This window comes from Monodelphis domestica, chromosome 2 (genome assembly GCF_027887165.1).
Source record: "Monodelphis domestica isolate mMonDom1 chromosome 2, mMonDom1.pri, whole genome shotgun sequence".
Lineage (NCBI taxonomy): Eukaryota > Metazoa > Chordata > Mammalia > Didelphimorphia > Didelphidae > Monodelphis > Monodelphis domestica.
This window is the reverse complement of record NC_077228.1, coordinates 398,260,221-398,274,386: the sequence shown is the minus strand read 5'-3', so window position 1 is coordinate 398,274,386 and position 14,166 is coordinate 398,260,221.

Here is a 14,166-nt window from a genome sequence, read left to right as displayed (position 1 = left end):
TACTCTAAAGAGAAGTATAATGGGAATAAGAAAGGGAAGGAGGAGGAAACTGAAGGGAGGGAGAAGTAGAGAGGTGGTAAAAAAACAAAAACCTGGTGAAAAGGAACAAAGTGAAAGGGAATAAAGCAGGATCCAAAAGGGAAAATAAGATGGAGAGCAAAACCCATTAGTAAACATAATTCTGAATATAAATTAGATGAACTCACTCATAAAATGGAAGTGGATACAAGAGTAGATTAAAAACAAGAATCCTACTATATATCATTTACATGAAACACATTTGAGGAAGGGTGACAAACACAGATTAAATGTAAAAGACTAGAACTGAATTTATTATGCATCATCCAAAGTAAAAAAAGAAAAAAAGCAAACAAAAAAACAGGACTAGCAATCATTATACCAGACAAAGCTAAAATAAAAATTGATCTAATTAAAAGAGATAAGGAAGAAAATTACATCTAGCTAAAAGGTAATATAAACAGTGAAATAATATTAATATTAAATATTTATGCAACAAATGGTATTGCATTCAGATTTCTAAAGGAGAAACTAAAGGAGTTTAAGTAGGAAATAGTAAAACCATACTAGTGGGGGACCTCAACCTTCCTCTCTTAGAACTACATAAATTGAACCAAAAAATAAATAAGAAAGAAGCAAGGGAAGATAATGAAATGATATAAAAATCAGAGTTAAAGATATCTGGAGAAAAATGAACAAGAATAAAAAGGAATATACCTTCTTTTTCATTATAGACCATGTATTAGGGCATAAAGACATTGCAACAAATGAAGAAAAGCAGAAATAATAAATGCAACTTTTTCAGATCATAATGTGATAAAAATTATAATTAATAAAGATTCATAGAGAGGCAAATTTAAGATTAAATGGAACATAAATGTTTGAATTTTTCTAAACTGGTGGGACAAAAACAAATCATAGGAATAATTACTGATTTTATTGAAGAGAATGACAATGAGGAGACAACATATCAAAATTGATGGCAATGATGGAGAACCTATCGCATAGGTGCCAAAGATGGTTCACAAAGGACTCTCTGTAGGCACTTGGCTGGCCACCCTACAACCTACAGAGTTCTTTATTAGAAAGGCAGAGGAATTCAGATGGAGTTGCTCCCTTCCCCTCTGCACCTGAACAGTGAACATTTTTTTTCACATCACCCACCTATTTGCCCAGTAGCCCACTAGGAACACACAGGAGTTATGGTGGACAGCTCACAGACAGCAGAGCTGGAGGGGTACAGAGCACTTGGGCCACTCCCACCCCACTCTCCACACTCACTGAAAACTCCTCATTTCACCCACCACTCCTCCCAAAAGCTCAATCTAAGCACTTTCTACCTTCCCTGTGTGGGGTAAGGAGGTGAGGTGGGGAACAGCACTCAGTGGAAGGGAGGGGCATGGCAGGCACAGAACTCAGTCAGGGGTCAAGGTGGGAACAGGAACTGGCACTCTGACTCAAGAAAAAGTTTTCTGTCTCTGCTTAATGGGTTACAGCCAAAGTAGTACTCAGAGGAAAATTTATATTTGGGTACCTATATCAACAAAATAGAGAGGGAAGAAATCAATGAATTGGGTTTGCAACTTAAAAAATTCAAAAGAAAACAAATTAAAAATGCCAAGATAAAAACTAAATTGGAAATCCTAAACATTAAAGGAGAATTTACTAAAATTGAAAGTAAAAAAAATCTATTGAAAAATAAATAAGACTAAGAGATGGTACTTTGAAAAAAACAAAATAGACAAAGTACTGGCAAATCTTATTTCAAAAAAGAAAGGAGAGAACCAAATTAACAGTATCAAAAATGAAAAGGAATATCTCAACTCTAATGAAGAGGACATTAAGAAAATTATCTGAGAGATATTTTGCCCAATTATATGGCAATAAATATGAAAATATAGGTGAAAAGTGTGAATATTTACAAAAATATAAATTGATTAGATTAACAAAAGAGGAAATAGAATACTTAAATAATCCCATCTCATAAAAAGAAATTGAACAAGCTATAAAGGAACTTTCTAAGAAAAATGTATTCATGAGTGAAATCTATCAATCATTTAAAGAACAATTAATCCCAATACTACCCCAGGAAGTTGACAAGATAAGCAAAAAAAGGAGACTTACTAACTTCTTTTTATGACATAAATATGGTACTGATTCCCAAACCAGGAAGACCAAAAACAGAAAGAAAACTATAGACCAATCTCTTTAAAGAACACAGATGCAAAAATCTTAAATAAAATACTAGCAAAGTGACTACAACAAGTCATCAAAAAGATTATTCACTATCACCAGATGGGATTTATACCAGGAATACAAGTCTGGTTTAACATTAGGAAAATCATTGACATAATTGACCATATCAATAACAAAACTAAAAGAAATCTCATTATTATCTCAATAGATGCAGAAAAAGCCTTTGAAAAAATATAATACCCATTCTTATTAAAAACACTAGAAGGTAAAGGAATAGAAGGGTCTTTCCTTAAAATAATAAACAATATTTATTTAAAACCATCAATAATTATCATTTCAATGGGGATAAGTTTCCATTTAAATCAGTAGTGAAACAAGGATGCCCATTATCACCACTATTATTTAATATTGTATTAGAAATGCTAGCAGTATTAATTAGAGAGGAAAAAGAAAATGAAGGAATTAAAGTAGGCAATGAGAAAACTAAGCTATTACTCTTTGCAGATGATAAGATGGTATATTTAGAGAATCCTAGAAAATTAACTAAAAAGGTAGTAGAAATAATTAATAATTTTAGAAAAGTTACAGGATACAAAATAAATCCATACAAATCATCAGTATTTCTATATGTTTCCAACAAAAATTAGCAGCAAGAATTAGAGACTGCATTTTAAATCACTCTAGACAAGATAAAATATTTGGAAATCTCTCTGCCAGGACAAATTCAGGAATTATATGAACACAATTACAAAACACTTTTATCACAAACAAAACTACATCTAAATAATTGGAAAAACATTAATTGTTCATGAATAGAATGAGCTATTATAATAAAAATGACAATCCTACCCCAACTAACTTATTTATTCAGTGCCTTACCTATCAAATTACCAAAATAATTTTCTATAAAATTAGAAAACATTACAACAAAGTTCATCTGGAGAAACCAAAGATCAATAATATCAAAGGAACTAATAAAAATAATAGGAATAATGGGGGCCTGGCAGTACCAGATCTTAAACTGTACTACAAAGCAGTCATCATCAAAGCAATATGGTACTTGCTAAGCAATAGAAGAGTGGATCAATGGAACAGGCTAGGGATAAATTACCTCAGCAAGCTTGTATTTGATAAACCCAAACATCCCAGCTTTTGGAATAAGAACTCACTATTTCACAAAAAATTGCTGGAAAAATTGGAAAACAGTATGGGAAAAATCAGGTCTAGATCAACATCTCACATGCTATACAAAGATAAATTAAAATGGATAAATGATGTAAATATATAGAGTAAAATCATAAATAAATTAGGTGAACATAGAATAAAATACCTGTTTGATCTGTGGGAAAGGAAGGAATTTAAGACCAAGTGAGAATTAGAGAACATTACAAAATAAACAGTGAACAATTTTGATTACATTAAATTAAAAGGTTTTATAAACAAAACCAAAGTAACCAAAATTAGAAGGGAAGAAACAAATTGGGAAAATTTTTATAACAAAATCCTTTGACAAAGGTCTAATTTCCCAAATATATAATGAACTAAGTATAATATACAAGAAACCAAGAAATTCCCCTGTTGACTAATGGTCAAAGGCTATGAAGAGACCATTTTCAGATGAAGAAATCAAAACTATCAATGATCACTTGAAAACATGTTCTAAATTACTCCTGATTAGAGAAATGCACATCAAAACAACTCTGAGGTACCACTTCACACCTAGCAGATTAGCCCATATGACAGTAAAGGAAAATAAATGTTGGAGAGGATGTGGCAAAATTGGAACTCTAATACCCTGCTGGTGGAATTGTAAATTGATCTAACCATTCTGTTAGGCAATTTGGAATTATGCCCAAAGGACTTAAAGAGAATGCATTCCCTTTCATGACTACTAGGTTTGTACCCCAAAGAGATAAAAAAAATTGCACAAAAATATTCATAGCTGCTCTTTGTGATGGCAAAGAATTGGAAAATGGGGGGGGTGGCTGGACAAATTGCATATGATAGTGATGGAATACTATTGTGCTATAAGGAATGATGAACTGTAGGATTTCTATATGAACTGGAAGAACCTCCACTAACTGATGCAGAGTGAAATGAGCAAAATAAAGAAAAATGTTGTATACAGAAAATGAAACATTGTGGGATAATCGAATATAATGATTTTGAAACTAGTAGCAATGCAATTATCCAAAACAATCCCAAAGGACTTATGAGAAAGAATGCTATCCTCATTGAGAGAAAAAACTATGGAGAGTAGAAACACAGAAGAAAAACATATGACTTATCACTTGTTTATATGGGTACATGATTTGGGGTTTTGGTTTTAAAAGTTTGCTCTACTGCAAAAATGAATAATATGTAATTACTCAAATTTATAAAGACCTAAATCAATTATACAAAAAATCAAGGCATTCCTCAATTGATAAATGGGCAAGAGACATGAATAGGCACTTTTCAGGTAAAGAAATCAAAACTATCAATAAATACATGAAACAATGTGCTAAATCCCTTGTAATTAGAGAAATGCAAATCAAAACAACTCTGAAGTATCACCTCACACCTAGCAGATTGGCTAACATGATAGCAAAGGAAAGTAATAAATGTTGGAGGGGATGTGGCAAAATTGGGACATTAATGCATTGTTGGTAGAGTTGTGAATTGATCCAATCATTCTGGAGGGCAATTTGGAACTATGCTCAAAGGGCGCTAAATGACTGCCTACCCTTTGATCCATCCATAGCACTGCTGTGTTTGTACCCTAAAGAGATAATAAAGAAAAATACTTGTACAAGAATATTCATAGCTGTACTCTTTTTGGTGGCAAAAATTGGAAAATGAGGGATGCCCTTCAATTGGGGAATGGCTGAACAAATTGTGGTATCTGTTCATGATAGAATACTACTGTGCTCAAAGAAACAATGAATTGGAGGAATTCCATATGAACTAGAATGACCTCTAGGAATTGATGCAGAGTGAAAGGAGCAGAACCAAGAGAACATTGTACACAGAGACTGATACACCTTGGTACAATCAAATGTAATGGACTTCTCTACTAGCAGCAATGCAATGATCCAGCACATTTCTGAAGGACTTATGAGAAAGAACACTATCCACATTCAGAGGAAAATCTGTGTGAGTGGAAACACAGAAGAAGAACAACTGCTTGATCACAAGTGTCAATGGGAATAGGACTGGGGTTATAAACCCTAAATAATCACCCTAGTGCAAATATCAATAATATGGAAATAGGTCTTGACCAAAAACACATGTAAAACCTAATGGAATTGTGCATTGGATATGAGAGGGGGCTGGGGGGAAAGAGGAAAGAACATGATTTTTGTAATGCTGGGGAAAGGCTCTAAATTAATCAATTAAATACAATTTTAAAAAATGAATAATATGGAAATAGGTATCAAGTGATATTTGCAAAACCCAGTGGAATTGCTTATCAGCTCCAGAAAGGGGAAGGGAAGAGGGGAGGGAAAGAAAATTAATCATTTGGAGATGGGACAATATTTCAATTAATGAATAAATTTTTAAAAAATAATAATAAAGTTAAAGGTTTAATCCTCAAAAAATGTTATTTTACAACCACTTCCACTTTAATTTTCTGATTCAAGATGTCTTCTTTCCCTTTTTCTATGGGTAACAAATAACACCATATCTAGATGATCACAGAATGGGAAGAATTCTACAGTTTATTTTTAGAACATTATGAAAATAAGTTGTTTAGACAAGCTAGGAAGTGTTAATCAGGAAAAGTAGATGAGTCCTAGATAAGTGGTGTGGTTTACATAAGGTCATATGTGGGACAAGATGGGAGAAAGAGGAAAATCATATCATCACAGATAAGCCTAATCTCTATTTAAAAAAGTGACTGTCATCATTCAAACTGAACCTGTTAAGTAAGTAAGAAAAAAATTTCATTGCTGAACTGAATGACATCCTTGCATTCTTGCCTTGCTAGAAAGTTAAGAAAGCTGATTATTATATTTGTGGGATTCTTCTGGATTGGATGAGACATCAGTTTTATAAGGATATCTTGGCCCTCATTCCGATGTAGCAGAAATTCTAGGGGCTCAAGAAAATGAGGATAAGAAAGTAATTAATCCAATTTTTTTGGAAACGTAACTATATCATGGTTTTGAGAAGTTAGAGAAGCTCTACCTTCTTTAAATTGTTTTCATCGATAGTGATCATTCCATTATGGTAATAAGAGATCCCTTTAATGAATTTTTATTTACTTTCTTCAATCAATACTATTTATAATCATGAGAGATAATAAGGGATAAAAATACTTTTCTTTTAGTAGATATGCCTTCAATTTGAAGTTAAAGCCTAGTTCATTTTCATAGAACTATCCTCAGTGGTGGAGGGAACTATTACTTGACACTATGGACCTGTGGGAATTACATAGTTGACATGAAGAGACTGTTTCATGATCCAATAGAGGACATGTTATCTTTAGATTATCTAGATTATCTTTAGGGAGGACTTGGAGAAAAAGAAAAAAGACCAGGAAACAGCAGATACATGAAGGAGGTGGCATGCTACAGGCCCTTAAATTCCAGCTTGCCTCCTTAAAGAGTATGGAATTTCCCCTTGTGTGAGATCAGTATGTCTTGGTTAAGATGAGATATCTGCCTCCCAATGGGAGAATTCATCACTGGGTGTTGCTTGGCATATTGTATCTATATAAATTCTCTGATTGGACAACAAGTTTATGTGCTGAGATGATCTATGTAGCTAACATTTGTGGGAAAGGACCAAACCTTCAAATAATAAGCTTCATCCTTTCCTATTTAAGAGATAATGACTAGAATAGCAGCTTGAACCTCAGTCATTTCAATTAAACCAACTATATTTAGGAGATTGGATATAATTCTGGCTCAGTATTCTCTCTGAGAACAGTGGGAAAATTATTTTTTAAAAGCAAAAGTACATGTCCCCTGAGCTTTGTTCTAGGTTCTTGTTTCTTTTTTCTTTATGATATCTAACTTGGTGATCTTATCTACTCTCTAGGATTCAGTCTTAAACTCTCACTCCTGAGCTATAGTTATATGTTACCAACTGCTTTTTAACATTTCATTAATTAATTACATTATTTAATTTAATTTAATTTAATTTGAATTTTAAAAATTTAATTGAATACCTCAAAAATGTATGCTTCATATGTATCTGAAACTTAAAGTATACAAACTTTAAACCATTGACTTCTACTCTAAACTTTCCTGTCTTCCAAATTTCCCAATTATTTTCAAGGGCACCATCAGCTCTCCAAGAACCCTCTCCTGCAATCTTGTTACTCACCCCAAATATCCAAAACAATGCTAAATCTTGCATTTTCTACCTTCACAATATTTCATATATATACATCCCTTTCTTTATATTCACTAAGTCAATAACAATAATTCATGACCTCATCACTTCACACCTGGATTATTGCAATAGCCTTCTAACACTTTCCCCACACTCCAGTCTCTCATGACAGGAATATAAACTCTATCCAGCTGACAAGGTGATTTTTCTTCAATGGAGGATATGATCATATCACTCCTTTATTCAGTGAACTCTAGCAGCTTCCTATTATTTTTAGGATCAAATTGCCTTTTCACATCTTATTCTCTTCACAAACTGACCTATTGCTACCATTCCAATATCCTTACACTTTGCTTCCCTTCCTTCCCATATACGATCTAGCTATATTAGTCCACTCCTTGTTCCTTGAACAAGACACTTCATCTCCTATATTCCCATGCCTTTGTACTGGCTTTCCTCCAAGCCTGAAATTACCAGTCTTAACACCTCTGTTTTCCTGAATTCCTTTAAGATTGGCATCAAATCTCACCTATTGAGATCTTCTCTGTTCCAATCTCCAGCTGCTAGTAGTCTTTACCTCTCAAATTGCCTTCTACTACTTCTCACTATCATTCCCTCTGTCTCTATCTCTGTCTCTCTCTCTCTCTATATATATATATATATTTGTATAAATACACATACACACATTTTTGTGTATATGTAGGTATATATAACATGTATACATACATATATATTATATGCCTTGTCATTTATATGTTTTTTTCATTCATTAGAATATAAATCCCTTTAATTCAGGGACCATTTTCCCCTTCATATCTTTAGCAGTTTGTAAAGTATCTGCCATATAAGGAGTATTTAATAAAATCTTTTTGACCAACTGGTACTCTTGATCAAAAAAATCCCAAAGTTTCACGATTACTGTGATTTATATATTTTTATGCAGTTAAGGAACATAAGACACCCTAGAAGCTATTATAGTATATAACTATATTAATGCAATGCTAGAGTTTTAGAACACTAATTTTTGCTGGCAGAAATATTTTTAAAATTCCTTTTGTCTTGTAATGTCCATAACTTGATTATCAACCAACTCAGACCTATTAATCTAACTTCTTTTGGAAAACAAACAATGCTATTGACTAGCAACAATGTCAGTCTTTTTCTCGCCAAGCCTTTCAGATGGATCATCAGAATTAAAAATTACATGAGTTCTTAGAGATCACTTAATCAAACCCTTTAGTTTATAGTTGAAGAAAATGAGGTCCAGACAGATTAAATCATTTACTTATGGTCAAATAGCCAATAAGTATTAGGGAGATTAAATCTCAGAGCCTTTAAGTAAAAATCTTCCCCCTTTCTACTAAACCATGCTTCTCTCTGTGGGCATTTGATGGATGTAAAGGATTTTGGTTAGTGTTTCACAACCATATCTCTAGAAAAATGTAGGACTATGACAGCACTGGTATAACATATTTACTGCCTGGGGATGAGGGAGAGAGAGAGAGGAAAGAGAACCTGAATAGCAAAATGTCAGATAACAATTGTCAAAAAATTGTCTCTACATGTAATTGAATAAACACTTCAAAAGTTTAAAAATGTAAATATGACACACTTTTAACTTTAATTTGCATTATTAAATTTTTCTTTATAAGTTATTTAGTCTAGAAATATCAATAAAACAACAAATCTGGCCATTTTTTGTATTTGCCAATTTCTGAGGTATAAAATATTCATAGTGAAAATTTAATAATCAGTCTTTGAGAGCCAATTTTGAGTTATATCCAGAATAACTGTTTTTCTTTTTATGAGTGAGAAAATGAAAGTATAAAGGGATTCAGGGGACCATAGGATTCATAGCTGGAACACCCTTAGTGATCATCTAGATCAATGTTGTCCTATTGCACATAGAAAAACTGAAGGCTAGAGAAGTAAAATGACTTGCCCAAGGTCACACATATAATAATAAACCTAGGATGAAAGTAACTTATAAATGATAATTTCTCATTAATGTTAAAAGTAGAATCTTATTAACCTTTAGCTTCTGACTTCATGTCAAGGGCTTTTCCATCCAGGAAGAGAAGAAGTAGCTATCTAAGAAAACTGATACAGAAGCAGTGAGAAGAAAGGAAAATTGTATAGAGTTGGAAGAACATGAGACATAGTATGAGATTTTGTTTTAAAATGTAGATCATAAAAATGTTCCTAAGAATTTCAAATGAGGATTTAAAAAACATTCAATTCATGGAATATTTTAATGTGACAAATTTTCACCATTCATTTCCCCATAACAGAATAAGAATAGTATACCTCTTTGCAGTCACCAGAAATGAGTAGCTTTGAAGAAGAGCTGGGCTCATGGAGTAGATTATAGTCAAAATATTTATTCAGATAATTACTTCTGACCCAACTTCTTCTAAGGCCAAAGGCTTTTGGAATCAAGTCCAATTGACCTTACTAATTCAGAGAAAATAGTTGACTTCAATGAAAGAATGGGTAAAAATGAAGTGTCTTTAGCATCTCTATTTAAGATGTACTCTTGAGAACTGATTTAGTAGACAAGATCAGTGAAGAACAGTCCAACTTGACAATAATCAAATAATCTACACTAAGATAGGGCTAAAGAGAAAGAGAATAATAGGTGGATATTTGTCTTTTTCTCAATAATAAGTCACCACATAAAGACATTCATGGTCCATTTCTCACAGTTTTCTTTAGAAATGTTCCCACAACAAAGTGTATTAATTTGGCTCGCCTTCATTCATTCATTCAAAATTATGTGCTTCTATCTGTCCCTTAGGAGATTGCTTCCTAGACCACAGAAGTCCCCAAACTGAACTGTAATGATGAAACAATCTATGTCTTCAGATTCATATTTCAATAAAGATCATACAAAAAGAGTCATGAAACAGAATTTATGAGCCAGAATGGTCTTTCTGGTCTCAAGACACTTAATGTTGAAGTGTGTACAAAAACGGAGGGAAACAGCACAGACTGTGATGATACCACATGCAGAGACAAAATGACCTACTGGGTTATTTAATCAGTTCCCTTTCAACTCCTGGATTCCAGAATGATGTTTAATAAAGAAATAGGATTTCACCAAAGCCAACTTTAATTATTTCCATTCATTTCTTAAACATTAATCACTTTATTTATGTAAAGAGTACACTCTGATGCTGAAAATTCAAATTCATAACCGAACTGTTAAAGTTAGACTCGCTCCTTCTTTAAATGGCACAAAAATAGTAAACTTTTAGTTACAGATAAATGATTTTTACTATTCTATCCAAAAAGAACATCTTTCCCTATTTTAGTCTATAAAGGTACTATCAATAGTATAATAATTCAACTTATAATAAATTAATAAGTAAATACCATTCTGGAACAAATATGGGTCATTAAAATATAGCACAGTTTATAGATTTGATGTGATACTAATAGAGTTCCCAATAAGATACTTTACAGAAAAGAATAACAAAATTCATTTGAATAAAATGTGTAGGATATCCAGAGAATTCATTTAAAAATAAAAATTAAGAGGAAGAGCACTTCAAAATAATAAATTATATTGCAAAGGAGCAAACATTTTTTACTGATTTAGAAAGAATCAGAAATAATTGAACATAGAAGGACAGAGAATATAAATTATTTGGGGGAAGAACTCTCTATATTCCAAGAATTCTGGGGAAAATAAAAAAATTCCAAAAAAAATGGATGGAGATCAACCTTTTACGACAGTTAGCTCATGATAGATATACAATTAGAGTAATAAAGGTATTATGGTAACAAATAATAATAATACATAGAAATCCATATTAAAGACCTTTCATGGCTAAGGCTAAAGGAAGAATTCTTAACCAAGTAAGGATGGGGTTAATCACAAAAAATAAAATAGATAATTTTAATAACAAGAAGTTAAAAAGACTTTTGTACAAATGAAATTAAGGCACGTACAATAATTTAGGAAATGGATAAAAATGTGAAAAAATCACTACTCCAAATAGCTCTTTTAAGGAAGAGTAGTACATATATATATATATATATATATATATATATATATATATATGTGTGTGTGTGTGTGTGTGTGTGTGTGTGTGTGTGTGTGTGTGATATTTAGAAAACAAACAGAAATGTAGACATGTAAAAGCTATCACTTGATGTATGAGTAATCTAAAGATATGAATAAATAGTTCTTAAAAAAACTTTCCTCTGACTTCTGGGTAAGGATGGTGGCAGATAAGATGCAGCTCGCTTCCCCTCCTCAGACCTAACAATATAGACAACCTCAAATGACCCCCCAAAAAACCATCCTCATAAGAAAGGAGGCAATCCACAGCAGGGTGAAGCCCTGAAGGTATGTGGGATAGGAACATTTCTACACTATAAGGGAATGAAAAAGCTCCCACCCAAATCTGAGCAGACCTACCCTTCACCACCACACCTTTGGAGCCAGAGTTAAAGTCAGCATGCAGAACCAAAGAGTGAGGGAGGGGTTCACCAGAAGTGAGCAACAGGCAGCTCCAGGTCTGGGGAGCTACTAAGACCACCAGTGACTTACCCCTGAGAGCAGTAACACCCTAAACCCAGGCAGCCAGACAAGGGGAGCTCAGATCTCAGACATTCAGAACCAGCCCACCATAAATAATGAGTGTGCAAAGTGCACCCCTGAAGTGAGCAAGGGGCACCTATAGGTCCTTGGAGTTAACTAAGAGCACCAAGGACTCACCCCTGAGAGCAATAACACCCAAAATGCTGGCAGGCAGGGGAGGGCAGACCTTGGGCTCCCCAGGAAGATTGCCAAGCTGTGGAGAATTGAGAGTTGGCCCCAGGCAAAAAGACTTAGCATTAGATCCATATACAGAGAGCCAGTCTTCCTCACTCAGATTCTTGACTGGAAAGGGAAAGGAAAACCATAGAGATGGCAAACAGTGCCCAGGAACAACTTCCAAACACCAAGAAAAGCAAGAAGGAGGGGTTGACTTTGGATAGGTTTTATGGAGGAAAAATACAGAATACAGAGGAAATAGCAGAAGAGGAAACCCAAATAAATGCTCCAAAACCTTCCAAAAGAAATGAAAATTGTCCACAAGCTCTTGAAGAATTTAAATTGGAGGTTATCAAAAAGATGGAAGACTTCTGGCAGGAAAAATGGGAAATAATGCAATGAGAATTTGACAATCTGGCAGGAAAAATGGGAAATAATGCAATGAGAATTTGACAAGAACTCCCAATTGGAGAAACAGCTGGAACCTCAAAAAGCAGGATAGACCAAACTGAAAAGGAAAACCAGTCTTTATAGACCAGAATTAGGCAACTGGAAGACAATGATCTTGCAAAACAGCAAGAATTAATAAAGCAAAGTCAAAAAATTAACAAATTAGAAGAAAAAATAAAATATCTCACTGACAAGGTGATAGATCAGGAAAAAAGAAGGAGAGAAAATCTGAGAATCATTGGTCTACCTGAAAAGCCAGAAATAAACAGGAATCTTGACATCATAATACAAGATATCATCCAAGAAAACTGCCCTGAGAGTCTAGATTGAAAGAGTTCATAGAACACCCTCTACACTAAATCCCCAAAAGACAACTCCCAGGAATGTAATAGCCAAATTCCAAAATTTTCAGGCTAAGGAGAGAATCCTACAAGAAGCCAGAAAGATACATTTCAGATATCAAGGAGCTCCACTCAGGATCACAAAAGACCTCACAACTTCCACACTGAATGACTTAAAGGCCTGGAACACGATATTCAGAAAGGCAAGAGAGCTGGGTCTTCAACCAAGAATCAGCTATCCATCAAAACTGACTATATACTTCCAGGAAAAAGTATGGGCATTCAACAAAATAGAATATTTCCAAGTATTTGTAAAGAAAAGACCAGAACCCAGTGGAAAGTCTGATATCCAAACACAAAGAGCAAGAGAAACATGAAAAGTTAAATATGAATGAAGGGGAAAAGGAGAAATTTTTTTTCTTTTATTCAAACTCTCTTCTGTGAGGTCTACATTTAGATCAAATTATATTTATATATATATATATGTGTGTGTGTGTATATATATACATATATATTAATATGTGTGGAAAATGTTAAGTGTAATTCTCAAAAATTGTATGCATTATAAGAGTAATTAGAAGAATAGGGAAAGATTGGGACATAAAGACAATATGGAGAAGGGGGGGAAGAAACAAAAAGAGAGGGGGGAATTGATGATGGTATCAAAATATACTTGAAGAAATAGAAATAAATTAAATAGAATAATCCTTGTCACACAAAGATACACATGGGAAGGGGAGGGGAAGAATTGTATTATAAGAATGAGAGGAAGAGAGTGATAATAGGTACTACTTAAACCTTACTCTCAGTGAAATCAAATCAGAGAGGGAAGAGCATCTATATCCATTGCAATCTTGAATTCTATCTTATCCAAAAGGGTAAGGGAGAAGGGAAAATTAAGGGTGGTAGGGGGCAGGGAGTTCAAAAAGGAAGGGAAGGAGAGGGGGGGAGGGAAATTAACAGACCCTAAAAAATTAAATTAAAATTAAAAAAGAGAAGGGAACAAAAAGGGAGGGGCTAGAAAGGGAAACATATCAAAGGAGGGGACTAGGGAAACTGATTTTAAGTAAACCA